Consider the following 16,989-nt stretch of genomic DNA (forward strand, 5'->3'; position numbering starts at 1 on the left):
GAGGTTCGAATCCCAAGCATGCACCTCTGATGTTCAAAATTATGTGCGTATTAGAAATTAATTATCACTTGCTTAAACGGGGAAGGAAAATATCGTGAGGAAACCAGCTTACCTGAGAGATTTATTGAAAAAAAAATCTCAAAGGTATGTGAAGTCTACCAATATGCACTTGCCCAGCGCTTTGGACTATGGCATAATCCCTCCCACTTGGAGAGAAGACCCGTACCCACCTGTGGGACATTAATGAGTTGTTGATGATGATGATGATGATGATGAATCAAACCGAAATATCAGTCTGAAGTGAGATGAACGTTCTTATATGTAATTTTGGGTTCCGTTCTACATATAGTCCAATAAGTAATATTTATTTTGAGCACATTCGTTCTATAGTCCTATGTTACGAGTATTATTGCTCGCCATAGTTGCTCGCATATAATATTTCTAAATACGTTCATATGTACATTGCTTCGTCCTGCGTGGTCGTGAGTTGAGTGTACCGTTCTAAAAGATCTTTGTGTAGATGTAAACCGCTTGGAGCTAGGCAAAGGCAAACTTTGTGACAGATGGGGACAGAAAGACGGAACATGCTTCTTTTGTACTAATGCTAGTTTCAAAAGGAAGTGCACGAGCTGAGAAGTCATCGGACTTGTGAAGTCTATTGGACCATAAAACATTTTTGTTGCCTATAACTACGAAGTACGAAGTACGAAGGTTTGAAATATGGATATATTATTTAGTGTTGCATAAAATAATAAATAACAAATTTAACAAGAATACACATAAATTGCTAGTTAATGAAAATATTGTAATATAAACAATGTGCAATTTGTTTTATAGTCGGTAAAAACCTGTAGTTCTGAAAGAAATGAAAATAAAAGTGATGATTGAATGAGATCGCACACTCTGCGTTTGAACGCCAGACCGAGCAGCCCCGCCTGCTCGCGCTCTAGTGTTTCCTAACCCAGAATTTTCTCTGGCCTTTCGGCCGGTTCTCGCCTACTCGATATTATCGATAGCGGTCCGTGCTTTGTTTATTGCCAATTTATTGGGAATAAACAAAACTCACGTCCCGACGCGTTTGAGTTGGTGGATACCTAACGGTGCCAACGAAACCAGCTAGCGTTGACCCGGTGCGCTTCTCAGACCTCTCGGCCTGAGAGAAACCGGCAGACCCGATCCCACTGCACTTGGGCTATCCCAAGGGTGACGGTAGCAGTTACTTTCCCTTAGGGGTAATTGCATTTCCCTCCCCCTCCCCGTTAGCTCCCTGCCTCGGCAGGGAGGCATCCCAGGTTACCATGGCCTACATGGTAACAGATAGGTTTTTCGAGGCTCTGTCCTCCCTCTTGAGCAAGGAGCTCAATCGCCCATTTGACTCAGTCAAACTCCGCTCCCTTTGCGAGCCCTTAAAATCCGTAACGGATCCCCTGTCCGTTACTGATTCACCCGCATCCCCTGATGCCACCCCGAGACACGAGATGGACTTCGATGCCATCTCGCTCAAACGCCCCGCCTCCTCCGACGAATCGTCGGAGCACACCCTCATCACCGCCCCCTCCTCCGACGACGACCAGGGTTTCACCCCTGTCAAGTCGAGGAAGACCAAGAAACGACCGGTGAAACGCGTCGCTAAGGCGACAAGTGAAACCTCTTCCGAGGCCTCTTTCGAAGCCACCCCAGCCCCAGCGGCCCCCGCTCTGGCCCCCGTGCCAAAAGCCTCCACTCTGGCCCCCGTGCCAAAAACCTCCACCGAGCCCCAGAGCTCAACCCCCGCGGCTAAGCCCGCCAAGCCAGCCACGCGCTGCGAACCGGCACTTGCCAAGTGCAAACCGCCCCCACACATTTTCTTCAGAGATAAGTCGAAATGGTCCGACTTCTCTAAAACCCTAGTGGAAAAACAGATCCACTACACCAAGGCACGTAACCTTCGCGACTCTATTCGCGTTTCATGCCCCACCACCGAGGACTTCAGGAGCCTCATTAGGCTCCTAACTCACCTTCAACTCCCGTACCACACGTACGCCTTAGAAGAGGACCGCAAAATCAAAGCGGTCCTTAGGGGTCTCCCCTATGAGCTCCCCACCGACGAAATCCTAACGGATCTAGTCAACCAAGGGTTCCCCGTGGAAGGTGTACACAAGCTGTACAACCGCAAAGGGGTGAAATACCCTCTAGCCCTGGCCATTCTAGCCAAAACTCCGTCCTCCAAGGACATCTTCAAAGAGGAGGAGCTCACAATCTGTGGCCTTTCTGAGATCAAGGTGGAACCACCTAACAAGCGTGGCTACCCTGCCCAGTGCCACCGCTGCCAGCTTTACGGCCATGCAGCGGCGAACTGCACTGCCCCCCCAAGGTGCGTCAAGTGCCTAGAACCCCACGCCACACGTGAGTGCAAGAGAACTCGTGAAGACGAGTCCCCTCCTGCCTGCGTGCTATGCACCACTTCAGGACACCCGGCTAACTACCGTGGCTGCCCTAAAGCCCCCCGTCCCGCTCAAAAGAAGGTTGCTAAAAAGCAGCCCTCGAAAGCAGGACCACCTCCGGTCAACTCGACCAATTTCCCGCGGCTAGGGGCCTCCAAAACCCCAACCGCTCCCATGAGTTGGAGGAAAGTCGCACCCGCGACCGCCCCACCAACCCCGGCCCCTAAGGCCACTCCCACTCCCCGTCCCACCCAAGACGCATCGGTAAGGGAACATATCATGTTCCTTAAGGACTGCGTTAAGGGCGTGAACCTCGACGAGATCATACTCGTCTCGCAAAAGATGCGTAACGCCAGCCAGGCGGAGCGCATCGCAATCTACTCTGAACACCTAGCGTTGTTCAAGTCCATTCAATGAGTAACGTTCATACTCAACCCCTTCATCCCGGTCGTCAAAAACCTAAAGGCGTCTCGCTTATCTCCTTCAATGCACGAGGTCTTAAGCCTTGCATTCCCGAACTCAAAGAGTTCGTCCGCAACAGGGATATCGACCTGTTGCTTGTTCAGGAAACTTTCCTCAAGCCCTCCCTTAAAGGCGTAAGTCTCCCCTCTTACGCACTTGTACGTAATGACAGAGCCGACGACCGTCGTGGCGGAGGCACTGCCATCTACTACAAGAGATCCTTCCATTGCACCCCTCTGGAAACACCCAAGCTCACCAATATGGAAGCCACCATATGCAAATTAGGCATGACAGGACACCCGTCCCTGATCATAGCCTCAATTTACCTCCCCGCCAATAAAGCCCCTCTCCAAAGCGACTTGGAGGCCCTCCTCTCGCTCGGAGACTCTGTCGTACTATTTGGAGATTTCAATTGCAAACATACCGTTTGGAACAGTCGTCTGACTAACACCAACGGTAAGAAACTCTTAACCATTTCCCGCGCACTGGACTTTGATATCTTCTCTCCAACAGCGCCAACCCACTACCCCGATCGGGAAGACCAAGAACCCGACGTGCTGGATTTCGCCCTCCTGAAAGGCGTCGCGCTCAATACAAGAGCGATCGAAACACTGGACGATCTGGGCTCAGACCATCGTCCAGTCTCTCTACAGTTAGGTCCCTATGATCCAACTCCCCATACCTCCTCGAAAACCTTCACTAATTGGGAAGGGTACGAGAAATCTCTCACCTCGGCCATAGAGGCCCCCGATTCACCGTATACTATCCCCCCAGACTACCTTGTTAGCTCGGAGAAAATAGACAGTACGGTGAACTCACTCACCCAGCTAGTTCAGACTTCGCTTCATGACAACGCGAAGGTGGTAGAGGTCCCGAACCGCAAACTACCTCGTGAGGTCAGGAAGCTAATCCAAACTAAAAACGCAGCCCTCAGATGGGCCGCCAAGTATCCCACCCCTGTCCTTAGGAGGCGCGCTAACGCCCTCCAAAGGAAAGTCAGATCCCGGCTAGCCGAAATGAGGGACTCCAACTGGAACTCTCTCATGGAGGTTATCCAACCTTCTCATAAGGCATTCTACAAAATCGCTAGACGATTTCGTACCGAAGCCTTCTCAAGCACTCCCCCTCTCACGCGTCCCGACGGCAGCATAGCCTTCGAAGACGCTGAGAAGGCCGAATGCTTCGCAGATAGCATCGCTGCGCAGTGCTCCCCCAGCACTCAACCGTGCGACCCTATCCACATTCACAAGGTGGAGGAGGAGGTCCTTAAAAAGATCTCTCTCCCTGTCACCTCTGCCCCCATTAAAATCACTACAGACGAGGTCCGGACCGTCATCCGCGGTTTGAAACCTCGTAAAGCCCCAGGTCCGGATGGTATCTCCAACCTGGCGCTCAAACACTTCCCCGAGCAGGCACTGACCCTTCTGGTCATTATCTTCAATGCCTGCCTCGATCTCAGCTTCTTTCCAACAGCCTGGAAGACAGCAACAGTTATCGGTATTCCCAAGCCTGGGAAACCGAAGCATATTCCCTCCAACCACCGCCCCATTAGCCTCCTCAATGCAATGGGCAAGGTTTTCGAACGGGTGATCCTCGTTCACATAAGAGGGCACCTCTTCCCAATAGATGCTCCCCCACTCATCATTCCTCACCAATTTGGCTTTCGCCTCCAGCACTCGTGCCCCCAACAAGTCCACCGCATTGTCGAGTACATCACAAGCGGGTTTTATCCAAGACGTAACAAGACACTAGCAGTCTTCTTCGACGTCGCCAAGGCTTTTGACAAAGTCTGGCATGGAGGACTGGTATACAAGCTATACCAATCTGGTCTTCCTGATCGCCTAGTCCGCATCGTGGCTTCCTACCTTCAGGACAGAACCTTCCGCTACAGGCACGAAGGTATCCTCTCTCCCCCACGCCCCGTAACAGCCGGAGTCCCTCAAGGCTCAGTGCTCGCTCCTACATTATTCATATCGTACTCCAACGATATTCCTATCCCCAAAAATGGGGTGCAGCTCTCACTCTTCGCCGATGACACCGCCCTTTACATCCAAGGGCAAAAGGAGTCATCTGTCCTCGCCAAACTCCAACGCTCGGTCAACGAGTTAGGAGATTGGTTTAGGAAATGGCGCATCGAAGTCAATGCGGAGAAAAGCTCCGCAATGCGCTTCGACCACAAACGCAGGCGCTTAAACAACCTGCCCTCCGTCAAATTACTTGGGGCCCCCATTCCATGGAGGCCCACAGTAAAATACCTAGGAGTTACCCTTGACCCGGGCCTCACCTTTAGACCCCACGTCTCTAAGGTCACCCATACCGCCCGCTCTTACATGAGCCGCCTCAACGCCATGATTGGCAGACACAGCAAGTTGTCAGCCAGGAATAAGCGAACGCTGTATAAGGTTTGCATTCGACCGGTGTTAACATACGCCTCTCCAGTCTTCGCTCACGCGAATCCCACCATCCTAGACAAACTCCAGGTCATACAGAATCTCTTTTGTCGTCGGGCACTTAATGCCCCCTGGTATGTCAGAAACGCTGACCTCCACCGCGACCTGGAGCTCGCTCCAATACAACAAGTCCTCAGACAATTCTCTGAAGCGTTCTTCGACCGCTCAGAAAACCATTCCAACCCCTTAATCAAGGGTGCAGCGGACTATGCTGCCCCTCTTCCTACCCGTTACAATTGCCGTCGGCCAAGAAATATCTTGACCGACGCTCCTAACAAACTCTCCACCGATGTGGAGAATCTTCTGGCCGCCCACAGGGGCGTACAACTCTCCATAGAGAATCGTCTTCCCGACGATTCTAATCTTATTCATGATACGTTGACACCTTCAGTGTCATCTATCCAGCGGTAGCTCTCTAGGGAGCGCCGCTAGCGCCTCTCGCTCCGCAAACGAGAGGTCGCTATCCGATGTCGGCTGTACGGTCCCCTTGGACGAATGCCTTAAAGGAGTTTTTAGTGGGATGGTCCTCCCTTCAGGAGGACCTTTCAGTCAGCCCCACACGACGCAGGCACCGGCCGTCGCGGCCTGTAAGTGCTTGGACGCATTTTTTGCTCCTCCCTCTCCGTAGAGGGTCAGCCCTTTTTCCACCTACATCTGGGCGCCAAAAAAAAAAAAAAAAAAAAAAGAGATCACACAATGTAATTTCTTCTTCATTTGTCTACGTCTCGAAAATATTTGACGTAAACTCAATTATTGAAATGAGTGAACGAATGAGTGAATAAAAAGAATAAATAAATGAATAAATGAAATTATATCGATTAAGTTAAACAATTCTTGTATTAGTAGTTATAATGTTTAGTGTATTTTACCTAACTTACATGAGCAGTCGGCCCCCCATATTGTTTAGAATGACTGTATGGTAGTGTCGTTCAAAAGTAAACAGTTAACGTAACCACACAAACGTTGGGTAGTGTTTCCACGATGTATAAGCAAGTGTGAGTTGGTGGTAAAGTCAACAGATCGATTCTTGTCCGTAATTGGTATGAGGTTGCATCACTATTGTTAGATGTTGACAGCGTTATGTACAGACTATATGCTACATAATATCTATTTTCAATTTTCAATGGACTTACGCGACTGAGACATCTAAAAGATAGAACACATTATGAAGTAAAGAACAGATAATTATAATATAGATAGAAGTAGACACGTTCAAAGGTTTAATTCTTTGGCTATGATTCCAAATAACTCTCTTTCTAAGTCCGCACAGACACATAGTAGAATAATATCAAAAGATAAAAGTAATTTCTATTTTTTTGTCCGTTTGACTTAAAGTCTAATCTTGAAAGTGATAAAAGGAATGCTGAAAAGACTCATTACAACAGAAGATGGAGAACTTTCAAAGAGCGATAACATTTTACCACGAAAATACTTAAGGTTTTATAGCAGAAAAAAATGAATAAGAATAAGCTCGGCGATAAATTCTTATAAAAATGTGAAAATTATCATAAATATCATAGATTAGTAAAGATTACTCACTCCTAACAAGAAAATGTACCCAGTTTTGAGAATTGAAATAGTTAAGTAAAAAAGTTTTGCCACGTCTCCGTGCTAAAATGTCCCTAAAATATTTGAAATAATTATTTATTTATACGTAATTATTACGTAAATTACGCAGTATTAGTTATTTATTCGTAAATTTTCTCTAAAAATGTTTTTATTTGTGAAGAATTCAAAAAAAAGAACTTACTAAAATAAGCCGTTTGTGGCTTCATTCAATTTCAAGGCGGCGAAGTATCTTTACTAATCTATGATAAATATTTACGACACACGTTTACGAAAATATTTTAATTTAATTAATCTTGCGTAATTATGTAATACATATTTGTTAGACTACGTGTAATTTCTTGATATTATGTAAGGACACCGAAGTAATTTGTTTCGCAGAAAACAAACACAGCTATTACAAATTATTGGAAGATATGAAATCGACGCTTATTTAAATACCGGGCAAACAGTTGCCATGGTTGTACAGCTGTTAATATGTTGTTTAAGCGTAATTCTAATAACATTGATTTCCACTTAATTTTCTTATGTGTCATGTAATAAACGATATTGCTTTTGTGATTTTGATTTGAATCGATTGTTTGCAGTTTTGTTTGTTTAGGATTTCTTCATTTTTACATCTTAGTGGGTCATTTAACACATTTTTGACTGCAAATCTGCAGAGTTGCTTGAATAAATAAAATATGATTTTTTCATAAACCTGTACATAAAAGAGGTTGACAAAAACGTTCTCCTGTTTAACCGACGTCCGTATATACCGTATATAACTTCACCGACCACTTCTAACTTTCTGCTGCTTCTAGTGCCGCTGCGAACTATGAGTAGTCCATGGGCTATGGTTCAGAACTGGTATGAAGTAAGTTCCCGCATCACTTGTATATTTATTATACAGTTTACATCACTATTCAAACTAAAACAGATGATATTAAGTAACTATGACGATGGTGCCACACATTGAATAAAACCACGCATTCTTTACTAGGGTGTATATCATGGTAGCCATGGATACACACACACACACACGAACGAATGTGTACACCAACACCCAGAGAGAACAAAAATCGAAATTCGTAAAAATTATGTTAAGAATCGAACCCGGAACTCTGCGTGGTAGACAAGTACGGTAACCGCTTTGCCCCACCGAATAGTCATAACACATTTGCAAATGAATATTCATAACATTGTCGACTTTTGTTTAGCAAGCACCTTTTGAAAATCAAATTGTCATTTGAAACAAAAACATGAAATATTCAGGTGTTTTGTGAAGATATTGTGAAACTGGCGACAAGTATGGTTATTACAGGATGAAAGAGCTCATGTTTGTAATGAGTGTAAATAGGGAACCGTGGAATTTCTTAAGCAGAGGCGCCACGATGAATATGTATGACGCCGGTTCCTTCGGTTAATGATATTCATGTACAGTCAACTCCAGAAGTAGACGAGCAGATCAAAATTCCAAAAAAATCTATAGGTACACCCAAACGTTCATATACCCCTAACCACATCATAGAAACACCGTAAAGCGTCAAAATTAGATGAACTGGACGTAGCTGAACATCATGTATGTAAAATGGCTAATGGCGTCACTAATATAATACTCATATATCATTGTTCAGCTACTTTTTACATTGTAGTGTTCATTTTTGGAACTTTACGATGTTCATCTATTTTTTAAGCTGACTGTACACCACACTAACGCCACCACAAAGCGATACACCAAGTATATATCAACAGCTACTATGCTATGTGTGCATCACGAGCAGCTCACCTGATATGCGTTGATATCTGTAATCAATCTCAATCGAGCTTGGGATCTACTAGATACAGATCACAGAAGCCTCGCTACCCTTGAGGATTAAGTTGCAATGGCATAATTAAGCGGACGGCTTATAATATCCTTTAGACAAGTATGTGTAAGTACACACATACGAGTCTTAGTGCTACTAATTAGTAATGATGATGATAAAAATGTAGAACTAGTTGATATGTGTCAGAAAAAAGCTTAAAAAATATCGACGTAATCGTAATTGAGGTTGCTAATAAATGATATTCTATTCTTATTGACAAAAGTGGACTGTCCTTCTGAGGGCTTCATAGCTCAAAAAGTGTTGATACAAAAATCAAAATATCAACATCTTTAAATATTCTTTATATATATCGTATGTGAAATGAATATGAAACCCCAAGGCTTCTGTTACATAGTCGGACGCATGTGAAATAATTCATATGGAATAATGGCGTGACATAATTCGATATGTTACATCACATCTATTGCAAGAGTTTCATAAACGATTCGTCTTGATTATACCGATAAGGATTCATTGACATAATTAACATAAGAAAACTAAATATGTAAATAAATATCTGAAGACATTTTTATGCAATAGATATCTATGAATTAATTTGGTAAGAACATAGATTAGTAAAGATTACTCACTTCTAACAAGAAAATGTACCCAGTTTTGAGAATTGTAATAGTTGCGTAAAAAAGTTTTGCCACGTCTCCGTGCTAAAATGTCCCTAAAATATTTGAAATAATCATTTATTTTTTACGTAAATTACGCAGTATTAGTTATTTATTCGTAAATTTTCTCTAAAAATGTTTTTATTTGTCAAGAATTCAAAAAAAGAACTTACTAAAATAAGCCGTTTGTGGCTTTATTAAATTTCAAGGCGGCGAAGTATCTTTACTAATCTATGGGTAAGAAGAAAAATGGAAAACAAGATACGCGCGAGCATAACCCTTCCTTGGTAGTCGGGTAAAAATGAAAAAAAAAAAACAAATGGAAAATGAAATACATCTAAACAGTTAAATGTAAATTTTCTTATAGACAGACTAGTTTCAGCTATTAAAATCATCATAAAATCATACCATACAGTATGGGGCTAAATAGTAACCGGTTAAGACAATCCCACACAATGGTAAAATTCTAGTTTGCAATTCCACACACTTTTACTAAATAAGTTTAGTTCATATGAAACTGACATATATGAACTTTTTAGCTGAAAATCAATTGGAACTTAGTAGGTACATACATGTATGAGTTTGATAAATTAGACGTGGGATTCAAATTGTATATCATAGAAGTTTACATATTCTACAAACAAACACCGCAGCGGTATTAGCCAACTTTGGTAACTTCAATTTGTCGCATTAATCCTATTATTAGCGTTTGAGGTTTGGGCCGAGGGATATATTCTGGTTAAGGCAACTGTACAAACACGATAAGAGAACTCAGCTTTGTGAGGTAAAGTGGAAGTTATAACCGTATTGCATAATGTTTGGGAATATATCTGTGCCTTAACAAGTATGCTGTAGGGATTTTCGTTTGAAGTATAACGAAGACTTATAAACAATAAAATTTACATACAATCAAGCGTGAAAAGCAGCGAAAGCCTATTTTTTCGGTTATGTGCGTATTAGAAATTAATTATCATTTGCTTAAACTGTGAAGAAAATATCGTGAAGGAACCTGCATACCAGAAAATTCTAAACAAAAAGTTTTCTAAGGTATGTGAAGTCTACCAATACGCACTTGGCCAGTGCGGTGGACTAGGGCCTAATACTTTTCATTCTGAGACGTGCCCAGCAGTGGGACAGTAATGGGTTAATGATGATGATGACGATGAAGTGTTGCTATAACGTTTAAAATTAATTAGGGTATCTTTAAAAAACAATTCAAAAGGTAATGTACAATATGAAGTTAGTATATTAGGTATCAATTAGACGTCTTCACCTTTTAGGCTAAACGAAGAGCATAGTTAACCAGGCCGATTCAATGCTCAGGTAAAATATTCAAATATGGTATCTATAATAATAATTAGCAAAGTAAATAATGATATTCTTCAATAATACCCAATTACAAGGCTTTTGACAGGAATTGCAACAATATAATAAAGAAACTTTACCATACGATTCGGAGCACGGAAAAGCGTATGACTTTGTGTCACAAAATTCACCCAAACGCTTTAAAATAGTTTGGATATATTATAACAAATTATATATATAACGGGACGCGTGCCAAACTGGTTTCAAAGGATCGAAAATGACAACTTTTTGCTGACAAAGAAGTTAGTCGCTATTTACATTACCAAACAATAGATGACGTATTGTTTACAGCGGCTATTGACCAGAGTTATTTTAGTCTTACGATACTAGGATAGGCTAGGGATGGCGAATTTTTCCGAAAAAATCGATTCTTTAATCGATTCGAATTGAAGTGTAATAAATTGATTCACAAAAAATCGAAGTTTAAAGAATCGATTCTTCAACAATCATCATCAAAAAAGGGCCAGAAAAGCGAAAAACAAGTCATCAGGACCAAACGCACTGAAATTTGTATCCGTAAAGCAAAATATGTCTATAATACAGTTAACCAACTTCAAAATCGACTTACGATTTTCTAGGTTTCTATACAAAAAGATCGATTCACTGAATCGATCGATTACTGGAGATCGCTTTAAATAATCGTTTTTTTTTGCCTAAATGATCGATTTTTCGATTAATCGATCTCAGATCGCCATCCCTAGGATAGGCTAGTGAGGTCGCTAATCCCGAACCCACGACTTGGAACTAATGTGAAATGAATGAACCAGCACAGTTCAGTACACTTCATCTCTACGTCTTTGTGGATGTCCGTAAACTCAATGACGTTTATGCTAAATATCAGATCTTCACACTGGATTTCACGATGTAGATTTCTAATTAGCCATCGACTTCAAAAAGCGTTTCATGAGCATAAAGCGTCGTTTTATCTCAATTTCTAAATGTATTCCATATTTTTCTATAATACTCTTTTATACTGATGCGATACCATAATGTTACCAATCTTAAATTGATAGGAGCCTCATCTGAAATGCACCGCAGGTGACCTGCTGTTTTTAAGGATTAATTGAGAATTATTCATATATATAACTAGTAGAGTCCGCGGCTTCGCCCGCGTTTAAAAGAAAAAAAAACATGACATACATATACAAAATACAAAAATACAAAATTTGTACCTTCATTGAAATTACAGTGGCGCCATCTGTCAAAAATTGGTAGTACCAACTCAGAAACCTTCGTGGGCTCACACCAACTTTGCTAAAGATCATCGTCATGATCGTCATGATGAAATGCATAGATGACGATTCTATTAAGTACATACATACAAACACTCATTTATATATATATATATATATATATATATATATATATATATATACGTTATGACCTTTGTAAAAAACATCATCATTTACGAAACTAAACTCTCGTAAAATGCAACCTCTCTTAAATGGTACCGTTAGAATATAAGAATTTATTTACAATAATTAGGTATATTGGGAAATTAAAAACGCAATTTCAAATAAACATAAAAGTCTGTTGACATTAACGATGGCATTAATTTTATGGTTATATCCAATGAAACGACGTAAAAACAAACGATGAAAATTCCTATTAATAGGATGTCCATAATATTGCACTATGGTGTCCCATAAATAACCACTCTCCTTATCGAATGATATTAATTATAATGACAGAAACGTCACTTGATCTTTAGAAGACAATAATAATTGTCCAAGTGCAAATCGAACTCTCACACTGAGGGTTCCGTACTAACAAAATTTTAATATATTTTTTATTTTTAGTATTTATTGTTAAAGCGGCCACACTTATACATACTCTGTAAACATTTCAAGTATGTACCTATTACGGTTCAGGAGATAATATCCTGTGACAGACGGACAGACAGCGGAAGCTTAGTAATACGGTTCCGGTTTACCTCCTGGGTACGGAACCCTAAAAAATCAAAGTAGACATCTAGATTCATACTAACGAATAAATGCATTCATAATAAGCATCAATAAGTATTGAATTATATTAAGAATGGTCTGTCTCATAATGTGCCGGAGTAGTTTAACTAGTTCGAGACAATATTTCAACACCTGTTTCAACAGCTGGGTACACAAGTTACGGATCTAAAAGGAATAATTACAGTCATTATTGTACCATCGACATATTAGTACTTATTAATGCGGTGTTTTTGTTCTGTTCCGTTTAATTTTTTCTTAAAATTATGTATGGGTGGTAAATTAGTTGTTTATCAGTCATTCATGAGCTTTTCGAGGATCTATTGCTATTATTACCAGTCTTCCCTGTCCCTGTGGTAAGTATCGGGACCAGAATTGAGTTATGGCACGGATTTATAAATAGTTACTACGTAAGTTATGGTATACCCTGCCTGTCGTAAGAGGTGACTGAATGGGGGGATTCGGAATTACAATGTTGCGAAGTAATATTTTTGTAACCAAATATGACTTTTCCAAATTAGTCTAGGCCCAGTTATTAAGTTATCAGGAACATTTGACTCCTTTTTTGAAGTCAGATCATAACATTTTTGGTTTAAAACAGCGTATAATAATAATAAAGGAACAAATCACTGTGAAGGTAAAATTGTGATACGCGATAATGAGTTTTCATTTGACTAACAAAGTCTATCCATTAACCATTTGCTTCTGTAAAGGAAAATTGTATTTAAAACTGTAATTAATCATTGTCTCGGAGTTACCTAGTCGCCTATAAAACAGAAGGAAATTAACGATGGAAAAAGTACTAGCATAGTAAAAGTACTAGTAAAATAAAAGTAAAGTACAGGTACTCTTATACAGCAGTACTCTTTTTTGAGCGCCTAATACTACTGCAATTATATTTTAGTATAGGTATATATTCCTTTGTATAGAAAATACATATTTCAAAACATATATTTATTGTCCATATAGTCAGTGATTTCCGAATTTTGACGGACCTTCGTACGGACGCACGGATATATAATATAATGTCACACAAACACACAGACAGACTAGCTGGACGAAATAAAATTACGGATTCCTTATTACAAAAACGCCATCCAAATCGCATCGTATGTATTAAGTAGTTTCTGAAAAAAATGCAGACATACAAACTTACATACATAGATATACAAATACATACATACACATTCGAATACAGAACTTGCTTTTTTGAAATCGATTAAAAATACGAGAAACTTACACCATACTGTCCACACACCTTCATACATATGCATATACCTAAGCTATATTACATTAATCTAATGCGATTAGATACGCCCATTTCCCATATTGCACGTCGTGATCGAGATACAGTGAAAGTCGCGGGATTGAACGTCGGATTACGATGACGGGTGTATCAGTCGAGATAAAATTGCTACTGTCAATACCCACTTACAATAAGTTACACATACAAATGACAACTAGTCTCTGAAACTCGTTTAATCGTATTAGTTTAATGCATCTTTTAACTACTCTTGTTTGCGCTTAATATCCAAATATTATGATTGACAGTAACAAAACATGCTTTAGATAAGATGCTGCATTGTCTTGGGTTAGTACTTTAACTTTTATCCCTATTGTATACGGAAAATCACAAAGGTTTATAATACAATGACAAACAAATAATTGAGTAAATAATTTTTACTGCTATTTTGTTCATTTTTTTAATTATTGAAGTAACAGACGAGCATGCAGTCCACCTCGTATTTGCCCATGGACTGTAATGAATATTAGATTTATACCTGAAGTTGGCCACATATAGTTACTCCCGAGAACTAAATTGGAACGCCTCAGATAAGTTTGACTCCCTTACCACATCCTTCAAACTGGAACGCGGCAGTGCTTAGGTATGGCGGTGATGTCAAAGGAGTCGAACCACAAAGCGTTCTACCACCTTTATTGTTTGGTGTTTAACCCATTCGGTTATAATAATGTACGAGTACATAAGATTCAATCAGTAGGTACGAATGTTATTCAAACTTGCCAAAAAAGTTGTATGTTTATGTAAATTTTATCAGATTCAAATTTATTTAGTTGACAATTTATAACAACTTGTATCATCATGAAGTCATTTCCAAAATTTAATCATTACCTCATCAACGATCTCACATAACTCTGGTAACTCTGGTAATAAATTTCGCGGTTCAGATATCACATTATAGAGAAAATTTATTATTTATTTATCGTTTAAAATAAACACCAATTTTCTCAAATAATTACGCAATAGTAATATTGGTTTACATAAAGTTTCCAAAAATAAAATGTAAATTACAATATGTCAAAACGTTTACAGCCAATATTTATGGAGACGTCGTATTCTGTCGGCCTGTCTATCGAAATGTACGATGGCGACCAGAATAGAGGTTAGAAATAATAAATAAAAATAAGCCACGTGTTTCTAATATGTTACTACTAATATTTAGTGGAGTTATCTACAACGCAAATACTACAACGTAATAAATGAAGATTTGTGCTAAAAACATATTTGTAAATATCTACAAGTGATATCTATTAGTAATACAATAAGATACAGGATAAAGATGTCTTTGAAGCAAAGCTAAAAAATAGGTAACATTATTGGCAACGTGCTAGAAATAACCGGGCCGAATGTGTATTTAACGGTAAATAACAGAAATAAATGCCTCCAGGTAAAACAGGATAATAAGCAAGTTAATGCAAGGGCTTTGAACGTTCAAGTACCTACTAGATATACGTATATATAAAAATATTCTTATATTATAGAAACGGCAAACGAGCATAGAGTCCCCTTGATGGAAAGTATAGACGCCCATGGAAATCTGTAATCAACCTCAGATAAGATTAAAATCCTACGTCCCAAAGGAGGACTAAGGACTGAGTTGGCACGCCCTAACTTCAAAAGTACTAGAAATATTGCATGCAAAAACGCTGATTGAAACACGTGCCTAAAGCTAAAGGTGAAACATTATGTAGAAAAATTATATTCTAGAAATAACGCATGCAAATATCTAAAATGGTGCGTGACAAAATCGTCGCCGGTCACGCAAGGCCGGTATATTATTTGCGATTTTATAGCATTTTCGTACGACTCGAAGGCGAACCAACTATGTTCGGTTTATGAGATTGTAAACGTTACTTTGTACTGTCACGATCGAAATAGTCTTCGTCGTCATCGTTGGTTAAACCTATGTATTAACTATAGTGACGGGATGACGCATTTTAATTTTAATTTAATTTAAATTGATAAAAGTTTATCGTTGTTTACTAAAGATGTCTCCCTCAAAAGTAAATAAATGTTTGGACTGTTTGTTTTTAAATTAAAAATAAATATTTCTGAAAGTTGGGACTAATGGGAATTAAATACTGGCCGTCCTGTTGTACAATACAGCTGAATACAATAATTACACTACAAAGTCTAATTATTGTATTCATCTGTCCGTACATCCTCTACTTCTAGCTTGCAGCAGTTCTGCGTATCGGCGAAAGGGTGTGGATGCCGCCTGACTTACATTTTTATGAGGCTTATTAGTCACAAACAGTGACAACTCATGTATCATTGGCTTGTGGTAGAATCCCTATTTCACTATTTGGAGGAACTGTATATGATGTACCATAGTAGCCATGAACAGAATACTCTTTTACTACTTCAATTATGAAAATACACTTTATTACAAGATAATATTACTTTCATCGATTGACCCATGTTCAAAGAACCAGTCTGGCCTACAATTTCATCACATTAACACGACAAGTAAAGTAGAATTTTACAAGTTTATTCAAGGCGAACTTGCAAACACGAATTCCTAAGAAGCCACATGACATACCACATAGAGTTAACTCTTTCACCTCGACACGGAGTATTTGAGTTACACAATATAAACTGAATGAGATATTGTGCGGCAAAAGTAAAACCAATAAATATGTTGTAAAATCTAAATAAGTTGGATCTTTTATTTTTTAAGTCAGTGCTTAAATTACATAGCAGCTAAAATACAGTCGGTAAAGATGTCACAAGATTTGGAAGTATAAAGCAGCACCTATCTTTCGATTCTTCGAATTAATTAAAATCAACAGGAAATTCTTTTGGTGTGCAACGTTCAGGTACGAACCCATGTAAAGTAGGTACTTCTCAGGATTAATTTTCTTCACAATCACGGAGAGCCACGTTAAGTACTTTTTGAAAAAAGGTCAAATATAATTTTCCTTACAAGTAATGTCAAATGACCATGAGGAATGGTTCCTTATAACCAATCTGGCACATACCAAAGTTCCTGAAGTAG

The 16,989-nt window shown here is 39.7% G+C and overlaps 1 protein-coding gene across 3 annotated transcripts in view; it reads right to left on the bottom strand.

Moving 5' to 3' along the window:
- LOC140752322 (uncharacterized) overlaps positions 1-16,989 on the bottom strand; it is a 73,261-nt gene that overhangs the window by 29,722 nt on the left and 26,550 nt on the right. The gene's annotated exons all lie outside the window — the stretch shown is intronic.

Source organism: Epargyreus clarus, unplaced genomic scaffold (assembly GCF_041222505.1).
Source record: "Epargyreus clarus isolate Ecla_fem2 unplaced genomic scaffold, WU_Ecla_fem_2.2 ptg000003l, whole genome shotgun sequence".
NCBI classification, from domain to species: Eukaryota; Metazoa; Arthropoda; class Insecta; order Lepidoptera; family Hesperiidae; genus Epargyreus; species Epargyreus clarus.